Source organism: Polyodon spathula, chromosome 15 (genome assembly GCF_017654505.1).
Source record: "Polyodon spathula isolate WHYD16114869_AA chromosome 15, ASM1765450v1, whole genome shotgun sequence".
Taxonomy (NCBI): Eukaryota; Metazoa; Chordata; class Actinopteri; order Acipenseriformes; family Polyodontidae; genus Polyodon; species Polyodon spathula.
In genome coordinates, this window is record NC_054548.1 from 13473772 (window position 1) to 13486404 (window position 12633).

A 12633-nucleotide genomic window follows, 5' to 3' on the forward strand; every position below is an offset into this window, starting at 1 on the left:
CTACTGCCATTAACAATTAATGACTATACAGGATGGCAAAGTCATCGTGTCTTGCCAGCAAGCAAGTTGGAAAAGGGGTTTAAGTTTTACGCCTCTAGCTACCTCTGACTAGGAAGGGGAGTTATGTTTTATGTCAACCAAAATTGAATTAAATGCAACTTAAATAAGCAATAATAAGACAGATAAAGAAATAGTATATATATATATATATATATATATATATATATATATATATATATATATATATATATATATATATAAATGTATTACAACAGCCATGCCTGGATACTACACAGCAGTCCAGCTAAGGTGGGGGTTGCGATTTTAGATTTTTGAATGACAGCCACGAACAGTACACTTGATTTTTTCCAGTTTTAAATGTTGCATCACATCTCTGATCCAGTGAGCATGGCTGGGTGGGGCAGACGGCTTCCAGTTCAACAGAATAAGCTTCCTGACTAACAAGGTGCTAAAAGCAAGGGTATCAGATTGAAGTTTGGACATGGTCACATTTTCTGGCAAAATACCAGAGAGAGATCTCAGGAGAGGGTTTTAAGGGTTTTCATGGGACATCAGTAAAGGTTTGAAAAATAGGACTTGTCACGTCTGCTGCGTTCACAGATTTTTACATACTCTTTTTTTATTTACTCTGCACACACTCTTAACTCAAGGGAGATGTTAGGAGGACAGAGATGTTATAAACTCCTAGTGGTTTATGTTCGAACACTGGGCGAGCTTGTATGTATGTCCATGTAACCCATATTTTAATCAAGAAAAGCACTCAAGACTCATTCATCTGAAGTTTTACGAATCAGAGCAATGCTCCTTCGCTTTATTAAAATGCTTTTAATATTGGAAAGGCAGTTTGCGCACACCACCAAAATCCATAAACATGCAATAACAATTAGCATTTCGTTAGTTGCAAGTTCAGCATTAATACTTCAATTGGCATGATACATCTCCATGTATCAGTGTAGCCACCGGGCCAGCTATACACACGCCAATGACCTAATACACTTATATGTATTTGTGTAGCCACCAGGCCAGCTATACACGCGGTCTAAAAAAGCACCCACTTCTATATTTCAGTTCATTCAATATAACACTCTCTCAAAAACTAAAACATAGTTTCAATACCTTATAGCAATACAACCAATACATGTGAGATATAATAATGTCGATAATATGCTTACCTCCTATTATAAGGAAAAGTAGCGTGAACAAAGGAATCAGAATTGTCTTGTGGAGATCTGCAAATGATGGACCACGTCACTCTGCCAAGCTGAGTCATGATTGTGGTACCTCGTTGTAAAAGACATGAGGTTTTATAGGTTTTTGTCTTCATTGAAATACATGGAGAGACTTAGACACTTCTTATCTTTCTTTGGCACGCATCAGCCTTCGCATTATGTTTTAATTTATGTGTCAGGGTTACTTCTGCACCATGTACAATAGTTCTGGATCTGTACACATTGTTACTATACATTTCTTTCTGTTCACACAGAGACACTTTAGAAGGGATGCCATTCATCCAAAATACAGTAGGGGGCTAAAACTCACTGTTTTTCATATTAGCAGGCACCCAATTACTGTTCTGCCTCACATCATCAGTTGGTAAACACAGTACAACTGAATCTGAATCAGTTGATGAACCATGAGCCTTAGCTACTGAAATTCTCCATACAAAAGTATTCAGTGTTTTACTGACCAGCCTAGCTGATTCAGCGTTATTTGCGACAAACTCCAGAAAAGTTGTAATCTTGGACATGTCCAAAACATGTGGACCAGGGAGGCCGGAGCCTGGTGGCATCAATCATAAGTTTGATCTATCTTAGGGTGGATTTTAGCCAATTTGGTTTTAGACATATCAATAATCTTAAACTGTATTAGGCCATGTCTTGCACAGATAGATGTACTGGAGCAAGAACAGAGTCCAACTCATCATCTGAGAAGCCCAGTCCAAGGTCCTCCTCTCACAGCGTTTTAAATTTAGATAGAGGTAGAGTTCAATGTGAAAATATTACCATAAATCTGAGACATACTTCCTTTAGAATTAGGGCTTGACACTATAATAGAAGCTAGAGGGGATTTAGGATGGATTGTCTGGAAATTAACCATCGTTTTACAAACAAAGTCTCTCACTTGAAAATATCAAAAAAGTATTTTCTCGGCAGACCAAATTATTAGGAGAGCTGTTCAAAGGAAGCAAAGATTCCCTGAATATATAAATCACTCAGATTTTTTATACCATTAGGATCCCAGGTCCAACATGCCGTGTCCGATACTGAAGGAGGGAATCAATGGTTAGCATCAACAGGAGCTAGGTTTGAAGACAACTGCAGGTCAAAATTATTTCTAAACTGAGACCAAATCAGCAGGGAATGGTGAATTACAGGGTTAGTATAGCGTGGGGAGGAGTAAAGAAGTACAGGAAGCGAGTACGGTGCACAGGAAGATTTTTCTGTGGTTACTGTGTGGAGAGGGGTTCAACAGCAGTAGCAAAGAGAAGGGGGGAGAGGGGGCAGCCCTGTCTTGTGCCACGGTTAAGTGAGAAATATTCAGAACGTGTGTCGTTAGTAATGACATGGGGCAAAACATAATATTTTATCCAGGAAATGAAATTGGGGCCAAAGCCAAATCTCTGAAGAGTTTTAAAATCCATTCCACAAGGTCTAAGGCCATCTCAGCATCTAGAGAAACCAGAACCTCTGGCACAGGGCATGCATGAGGAATGTATATGATATTGAAAAGTCCTGCAAATTGGAAAACAAGTGCCTACCTTGAATGAAACCTGTTTTGATCCAGAGATATTATAGAAGTAAGGACCGATTCTAAGCAAGATGCTAGGGCTTTAGCTCATATCTTCAGATCCACATTTAATAGAGAGATAGGGCGATGTGAGGAACAAGAAAGGGGGTCTTTAACTTTTCTTAATTGTAAAGAAATCGCTTCCTGGTATAGCGTTGTGGGGAGAGACTGAGAATTAAATGATAACGTTCTTGTGTCTTCAGTCCTCACCCCTCTCACTAGTCGAGATTTATATACACACACACACACACACACACACACACACACACACACACACACACATACACATACAGACTACTAGCAACAGAATCATGAATTCTTATTCTCAGCCTAACACATCCTTAAAAAATACCCAAGTGAATCTACATTCAACCCATTGTTGGAACCCAGTGCGAAGTATAGACTAACCTACAAAAAAAAAAAAAAATGAGCAGTGTGGTGTGGATCCATAAGTAAATCACAGTAAATGCTTAGATGCAAAGAAAGCTTGACTCACTATACCTTCACCTTGGATAAAGACATCACTAACTAATAATAATAGTATTTCTGTTGAAACTCTAAACTAAAGGCTAAAAAAAAAAAAAAATCCAAGCTACATAACAGGATACTGAGGTGACAAACTAAGCATCAACATAAACAAATAAGTCATTCTTAATGCCTAATTCAATCTTCTACTAAAAGACAGTTGAATTCAAATCTAGATAGGGTACAAGGAACAAAAAAGTCACAACATGCTCAGTCTGGTTGTTGTAAAATCACTCGTTTTCTTCAGCCATTGCGAGTGAATCTGAGACTGGCAGGGTGAAGGAGGCCAGATTTAATTCAAGAATTCCAAAGCAGACACGGTTTCCTCTGAAAGATAAGGGAACAAGTTCACTGCAAAGCCAGAGAATCTTTTCCTTATTGCTGTAGTAATGGACTCATAAATCACTAACCAAGATCATGCAACAGTCTCTTGACACAGGGGTTGTACCGACAGACTGGAAAATTGCAAACGTCGTGGCAAACACGACATATCGATATTGTCAGTTTAAAAGAGAACTAATTGCGTATAAAAGGGGAACAATTAGCTTGTTGAGGAGGGCTCACTGGAGGTTACTTCGGGTGCCGTATGGAGGGTGGCAGTTCCTGTTTGCTATGCAGTCTGGGATGGAAGGCATTGTGTGATGTCATCAGGAAGTTTGTCTAACTAACCTGCTTGATTTTTTTTAGGATGCAACATCGATAATGGATAATTGCAAAGCATATGACATGGTTTATTTAAATTTCTAGAAAGCTTTTGACAAAGTCCTGAATGCAGTAGGAATTTAAGGAAATGCATGTACATGGATTAGGGAGTGGTTAACATGTAGAAAACAAAGTACTGATTAGAGGAGAAACCTTAAAATGGAGCAAGGTAACCAGTGGAGTACAACAGCGATCAGTCCTCTGATATTCCTAATCTACATTAATGACTTAGATTCTGGTATAGTAAGCAAACTTGTTAAACTTGCTGATGACACAAAAATAGGAGGAGTGGCAAACACTGTTGCAGGAGCAAAGGTCATTCAAAATGATCTAGACAAGATTCAGAACTGGGCAGACACATAGCAAATGACATTTAATAGAGAAAAGTGTAAGGTACTGCATGCAGGAAATAAAAATGTGCATTATAAATATCATATGGGAGGCACTGCAATTGGAGAAGGAATCTATGAAAAAGACCTAGGAGTTTTTGTTGACTCAGAAATGTCTTCATCCAGACAATGTGGGGAAGCTATAAAAAAGGCCAATAAGGTGCTCAGATATATTGTGAAAAGTGTTGAATTTAAATCAAGGGAAGTAATGTTAAAACTGTACAATTCATTAGTAAGACCTCATCTTGAATATTGTGTTCAGTTCTGGTCACCTTGCTACAAAAATGATATTGCTGCTCTGAAAAGAGTGCAAAGAAGAGCGACCAGAATTATTCCAGGTTTAAAAGGCATGTCATATGCAGACAGGCTAAAAGAACTGAATCTATTCAGTCTTGAACAAAGAAGACTACGTGGCAAAAATAGGAGGCACCAACTCCACAATAATGTTGTTGAAGCTGACACTCTGGAATCCTTCAAGAAGCTGCTTGATGAGATTCTGGGATCAATAAGCTACTAACAACCAACCGAGCAAGAAGGGCCGAATGGCCTCCTCTCATTTGTAAACTTTCTTATGTTCTTATAAAGGCAAACATTTGTAAATTTATAAAGCATAAAATCTGCGTTTTACAAATCGTATTGCAGTTTTCATATGGTGCTTCTGTTTTAACATTTCAAACATGAAATATAAGTTACATGAAAAACTAGTGTACTACTATAAACATTAAAAATAAAGATAAGCTTACATTGAAATTTAAAAGGTACATAAATATACTACAATAAGACGGTGTTCAAAGGTATGGTAATTAATAATGTACAGCAGACCTGATCATTTCAAACACATAGCACAACAGAAAACACAAACACAATATGTTAACTACTTCTGAATAAATTCCTTCCAAGATCCCGATGTAGATTTTTGTTGAAACTGCAGTTAATGTACAAGCTTGTAGGCAAGGCTATATTGCAAGTACACAGGCCTACAGTATTTATTATGCACTTGCCAGTACCTAAAGCAAAGGTACAAGAAAGGCAGGTGATGAAAAGAATTGGAAAGCCCCAAGCAAACAAACAGTAGTTATGCACACACCTACAACAGATATATATATATATTCATACAGCCTTGACATGACAGTTTACAACCACAACAAAAAAGCTTCTGCTTGAAAGGTGGGGTCTGCAACTGCAACTTGGCTCAAACGGTTTGAGTGTCTGCGTTGCTGTGTCATTAATAATAATCTGTGATAAAATCAGGGATTTGGCGATTTACAGATTATGGTATTTTATTAATAATTGCCACCAATTCCAATCTGATAATCGTTGCATCCATAAAGGCAAGCAATTGGATCAATATATCACATGAAATTGGAGTTCAGCATATGGATTGGCAGAGACAATTAACAAGGCTTAAAGTCCTGTTTTGTCGAAAAGCAAGACAAGTGCTGGACCAATACAAGAAAAATCCTCAGACTAGAAAGAAATAGACCACCCACACAGTAAGGACACAACAATAATTTCAACAATGTTTTTATTGATCTATGCCCTGATTCTGCTCTTGAGAGCAATAGGATACCATACTGCATTACTTCATGGCTTTATAAGAGCTACAGATTGTGCCCTTAATGTGCTCACTAATGGTCAAGAAAGGCTGTGTTTCAAGAAAGTTGAATATACTGTGCCTGTGAGATTCTGATCTCTGCCTGCAGGAATACAGTAATGTCGTTTTCTCTTCTCTTAATGCTCAGCTGTGGAACAATAGGAGCAACTAAGTGACGCCAACCATATCCGTTTCAGAACAGTTTATTGCATTTTGCTTATAGTTTATGGGTAGTCCATTGTTTATTGTTTTACAACAGGTATAGGTCGCCAAATAACTGCAGTAAAACCTGTCATATCTGATTAATTGGTTCCAGAGGTCTATCTGATATATGTGAAAATGTTGTATCTAAGGGGAGTGGTTATACTACATTGTACAGGCCCTATAAATTATTAATTAATTAATAAATTCAGATATAGCAGTGTGTCTAACCAAAATAGGGTATTGCACTTATACTATACAAAGAAAAGCAGTGCAAATTACTGCAGAAAGCCATGGTAAAAACAAAGCACTGTAATACGTTATTTGGCAAAACAGTCTTTCAAAAATACTGTTGCACCGAAAGTTTGTGTTAACCTGAGAAATGGAGTTTAAAAAACAAAAAACAAAAAAAAAAAAAAATAGAAGCACACACACAAAAACAAACTGCAATGTTGTGGAAAAATATAGTTTCAGCTTTTTAATGGTACAGTAATTATATGAATCTCTTCCTGGGTCTGTTTTACGTGAACTTTGTAAAAAACTGCATTCCCAAACCAAATCTCTTTGACTGCCTGTTGGTTTGCAGCAATGCCTCTCTTGTCTTTTCTCGTGCCTGGTTTTTATATTCAATGGAATCCACTCTGTCCAGCTAAGAGCTAAAGGTACTGTTTTAGACCCGTAGTAACACGTGCATTGATCAGTTTCCACCTGTACCGTTCAATTGGTCACACGTGCCAGAGGTCCATTGGTTTAATAGAGGGTATTGTATCAAGAAACTTTTAAAAAGTAAGTGGAAACAGCAAACTGTAACCTTAGAGACCTAAGCCATGTTTTAAAAACACTTTTTTTTAACTTAATTCTTTTTGGGGAAATGGTGATTCTATTGCATAATCAGAATGGATAAATCTGCATTGCTCATGTCCACATACAAGGCAGTTTGAACTAGTCTGAATTTTCTTGGGAACCTGAATGGTTGCCTCAGCTGTTTTCATTATCGGTTTAAACATACTTTAATTAGCACACATTGTACTTGATCTAAATAGAAGTCTACATGGAAATGCATGCAGATATCGTGAAGCGCTGCTGCTCACATTTATGAACGAAACGGACAAATAAACAGGAACAAACAAACAGCAGCATGATTCCAAAATAAAAGCTTAAACAAAACAATCAAACGTAGGCTGGACATTCGCCTTCATGACTTTCACCAATAAAATACAGTTACACTCACCTAACTCCCTTTCCCACACAGAGGATTTCTCCTTCCTTATATACAGATGGCCACTCCCCAGTTAGCACTCAATTACGTAGACAAAATGCTTGATGGCCATTCATGAGCCGACGCAATAACTAACAGCCACATCGGCACAAACGTTTGCGCTAATCAATACTTGGACTGAATGTTCTGTCCAGAGAAGCTTGGATGAAAGAGTCAGTAACAAGCTGTCTCAGAGGCAATGATATGCAGATTGTTTACTTGCACCTGTCACACACAGGTCAACCCTGCTTTATTCAAAGCAGTGTGAAATCGCGTACCCGACCCGCATGACACCGGGTCCTGCCTTGGTAGGTTCTGACCCGGGTAGATCACGCCAGTGTGAAGGACGCTTAAGTAGTTCAGTATGTGTTGCATTTAAGCCAAAAAGTCCCATGTTTCAATCTTGCTGAGGGATAACCATGCTGTGGCTAGTAGCTCTGTAACTCAGCCTGTATCTGTTTACTGCTACTGCAAAACATTGTGAGAATCTGTGTCTTAAGCCTTTCGCTCAGTTTTGTTAAATGTGGATCTTTGTTTATGTCTTGTTATTACGAAGAGTTATAAGGAGTCCCTTCTAATAGCCAGTTACCATAGGACTCTCCAAATGGGTAATAGAACGTACGTCCCCCTCCCTTCTTATCCATCAAAGTTTTTATTATTACGAGCAGTAAATATGTCTTCTATAATTCGTGGAAACCTGCTAGATGAATGTGCAAATTCTTTTACAGGCTTCACCAATCCCATTAATTACATAGTCATTTTAAAATGACACGAGCATGTCCAGCGACGTACTGTCTGTCCAGAATGATTCATTTACAGATTATTCAGGATATCGGCTTCTTGTTATGTTGAAACTGAGCATTCATTAATGAGAAAGGAAAATGAGGAAAACTGTTGAATGTTGTAACTTACATGTGTAGAAAAGTCTTTAAACTACCAGTGTGTTGCTGTTGTGCTGCGGTTTCTTTGTTGCTTTGTAACCGGACCACTGCACTGACTTTGTAATGCCACTGCAACACTAAATACTGCAGGTTAGTCACGTAGCCAATATATAACTAGGTTGTTTTATATGGTCTGCTGCTAAGCCTCAGGTGGGTTAATGCCATGAGGAAACAGATCCCTCTCAACTCCTGCTGTGTGTGTTTTTTATTGTTAGACCCAGCACTGTATAGTGACACTGAAAGCAAGTTTACTGCATGGAGGAAAAGAGAAAGGCAATTCAAAATACCAAACAAGCTGTGTCTAAACCCCATAAATTTTAGATCACCTTATGCTTTCCACAGCAAGGGATAAGAATTCCAAGAACAAAAATTAAACAATTCAGTAGCAGCTCCTGGTTAGAATAAGAGTATTTACACACCACCAGCCTAGCTATGATGCAACGTCACCCGGGGCTTCGGGTATAGATACGTGGGTATAATTAAGTGACAACTACTAGAAGCATTGCTCATTAGAGGACATGACATTTTTCTGAATCTTTGAAACAAATTTTATACTAATGAGGGAGATGGTTGTCTCAAAATACACCTTAAGGTGTCCAGGTTCTAGCTATTTTATGTGTTTGTCTTTCTTTTTTAAGATTTGGGAGTTGAAGAAAAAAGTACTGGGTCAGTAAAGTATATTTAAACCTAAGTGAACAGTTTCAATTGCTGGCTCTGCTGTTTTAATTTAGGTTTTAACATGCTTTAATTACCGCACATTGTATTTTAATGGGCAGGGTTGCATGATACAGGAGACCAGCTCTTTTGCATTGTGTTTTAGACGCTCGCTTTCGGTGCGCAGGGTTGCCAATACGTGCTCAGCCTCTGTCCTGTTACATTTATCTAAATAGAATACTACTTGAAAATACATGCAAATGGGAAAGTGAATTTAACTGATAAGGCTGGCCTGAATTCAGAGAATGACTTAACTAAAGTCAAGCTGTGCATTAGCTTAGCAACAGAGTACCTTAGAACAGTGTCATAACATCCATTTTTAATCGAATCTGAAAACAAAAAATAATAACAAACTAACAAAGATTTATATATATATATATATATATATATATATATATATATATATATATATATATATATATATATACACACACACACACACACATTCTCAGACTGTAATACATATTAAACTGTTCTAGTTTTGCATAATTCTAGTTATTTTTTAAATGTAAAGTCATACAAATATTCTGACACGTGCTTTAAGCATTAATTGTAACATAAGACAAGTAAAAGCTTTCTATTTGAGTTGTTTTTTCACTGGCTTTTATTGTTATTCCAAGAAGGGCAGTTGGTATCAATTCTTGCAAATTACCTGGAAGCTAAAACAGATGAAGCCTTTTTAAAAAACACTTATTTTCTGTTTCTCACCCCCCCTCCTGCTCTCCAGTTCCTAGTCGGCTTTGTCTGCAGTTGCTGTGGCAACAGACCTAATCAAAAGGCTTTTAATACCAATTGAGATAAGGTTGGTAAATTCCTTTTGTAGCCCTGGAAGATGATGTGTCTTCCTCTGATGGTCCAAACCACTTGTCCTTCAGAAAGCTTTTTATTTGTTTTTTGCATCGACAAGTCAAAAGATGAACGTACAGGGTTCCCCGAGTGACTCACCTCGTAGAAGTGCAGCGGCATGGTGTGAGGCTGAGTTATAGGCTGTGTGGTCCATTGGTTAAAGAAACAGGCTTATAACCAGGAGGTCCCCAGTTCAAATCCCAGCTCAGCCACTGACTCATTGTGTCACTTAACCTCCTTGTGCTCTGTCTTTTGGGTGAGATGTTGTTGTAAGCGACTCTACAGTAAAGTTCTTTGTGATGGTGGTCCACTATTAAAGGCGCTATATAAAAATAAACATTATTATTAGTATTATTATATACAGCGTAGGTTCACGTCTTCGCTAGGGACTCCTAAGGGAGCGTCTCAAAGGCTTTGGTGCTCCCGTGGGTTAGGGAGGTAAAATCAGCAGGTACTGTTTCCCCTCAAAGTTCTGCTACGCAGTGAGCTCAGAGCACACACCTGCAGGGCTGGCCTTTGTCCTCCAGAGGTCAGTAGCTCGCTCTCGAGTTCCTGGGTGAAAAAGGAAGCTAGCTTGGTCGTGGGATCGGAGGACGCGCACTGAATCTTCACGATTCCAAATCGTGGGGGGGGATTATAATTTGACACACGTACACAGTGCATGCAGAATGCAGAGTGTTAATTACTAATTCTAAAATATATATATATCTCAGGTTTGGTCAGCCAAGACAGCTCTATTTCTATGCAGTACTAATTATTTCTATATTTTATTATTTTCTTTGGCATCCTTGTATTAAGTGGGTTTCATGTTTTTTGTTTTTTTATTATTCTTTTTGTTTCATATTTGATCTGTTATTAAACTAGGCATAAGCTTATGCTTGTGTGATTTCCATTACATGTAAAGAACCTCATTCCTACACTGTGTATTTTGGTTGGGTAATTGGGTTGTTTTTTTAAGAGAATGTTGACTAAAAACTCAATTGGACAGAACGACTGCAAACAAAGTGACTCAAAAGAAGAATCTGTTTGGACATATTTGCTCTTTCCTTCAATAAAAGTAAGGGCTAAATACAAATAGATGTACAACATCACTCATTAAACTTTAAGTAAGGTCAATTACATTTTACTTTTTTTGTATTCAGTTGTCTGAATAAAGTAATCTTTGTAAATGTGATGATCTGACAAGAAGAAAGTTAAGCAGATTACATATTAAACGTTAGCACTGACATGGGTCTAGTAATATGACTTGCATATTTTCTATTATCTTTTCCCATTTCTATTTGCATTGGGCAGTGAATGTAGAAGACTGCACGTCTCACGGAGTTGTTAAAGCTCATTACTTGGATGTGATGGTTTTACTGCACTTTTTGTATTGGCTTGAAACATCATAAATATAGATTAGCCTGTCATGTGATCTGGCTAACACATTACAGGTTCACCTCATTATTGCAAAAGTCCTGTTTGCAAAAGTTTGTTTGAGTGGGGAATATTGGGTTGGCAGGTAGGGGGTTACATTCCTCCCTGTCAAAACATATGGGGATGATTAATTAGGCTGCAGCCACAGGTGCATAAGAAGGGTGATCACTGGTGTTAGTTTAGAATTAATGTTGGTGATAGAGGCGGAGGTGTGTGTTACCATGCTGTGTTGTTACGTCCTGTGTTCATAAGTTTTTGTAGACCCTTTTGTTTTGGCCCTTGTGCCTGTGTTTTGTACCATCTTATTTGTTTAATAAAAGAGTGCTAATTTGCCGCTTTCTGTGCCTGAGTCTCACTCCCTGACAATACCATCCGAGCCATAATGCTACTCTGTCACACCAGGCAAACGATTGTTCTTTTTTTCTTCTGACAAGTAGTAGTTAGTTGTAGGAAAACTGGTTGAAAATGTAGTTTTTGCAATAAGTTGCTTTGAAGTTCCCTGAAAGTGCCCTGGAAGTTTCCCGGTGTTCCATAGTTCTAAATACGGCGCAGTCATGTCATGTTACAGCAGGCAAGCAGAGTTGTGTACAGTTCAGACACTTCAAATATAAAGCGCATTGTGAAATATGAGATACAGCAGACCTTGACATTTCAACAGAAATAGAACTTAATTTCATTTGCTATTTTATTTTAATGAATTTAAAAGCCTTTTACCAGCTTTCAGGAACTGCTGAATTTCTTTTCAATGGAAAACATTTAAAAGTGATAACACATTACATAGTTTTCAACCAATCAGATGTGCAGTTTTTGTGCTGTTATGTTATCTTGTCAGCTAAAGGAAGGCAATTTTACCAGTGTTAACAGTCACTCAAACCACCTGTCACCAGTGCCATATCCAATTGCCCGGATGCTGCTTCATTAGGGGTTGCATTTGTTTATTTTAGTATGGTTTTTATTTTTATTTTAAATGTCTGTTTATGGAATGCATCTGTTTGTACAGTCCCAGAGGGGAAATGGAGCTCATACAATTACACAATTTCTTATAGCTATAGAGTATCACAGTACATGTTAAGTTTCTGAGTGGGTCCATTTTACTGTAAAAAAAAAAAAAAAAACTGGCCAAAAAACTGGTTTGTCAAGGTGAGGGATGTCTTCGCTAATCCTGGTACTTTAGGCATTATATATAGGCTGTAATTTTAAAGTTAGCTATTAAACTGGTACATTAATTATTTAAGTGTA

The 12633-nt window shown here is 37.8% G+C and overlaps 1 protein-coding gene across 1 annotated transcript in view; it reads left to right on the top strand.

The window, feature by feature from the left end:
* The window catches only part of LOC121327998 (amine oxidase [flavin-containing]-like), a 47477-nt gene that overhangs the window by 19343 nt on the left and 15501 nt on the right, over nucleotides 1-12633 (top strand). The window lies entirely within an intron of this gene.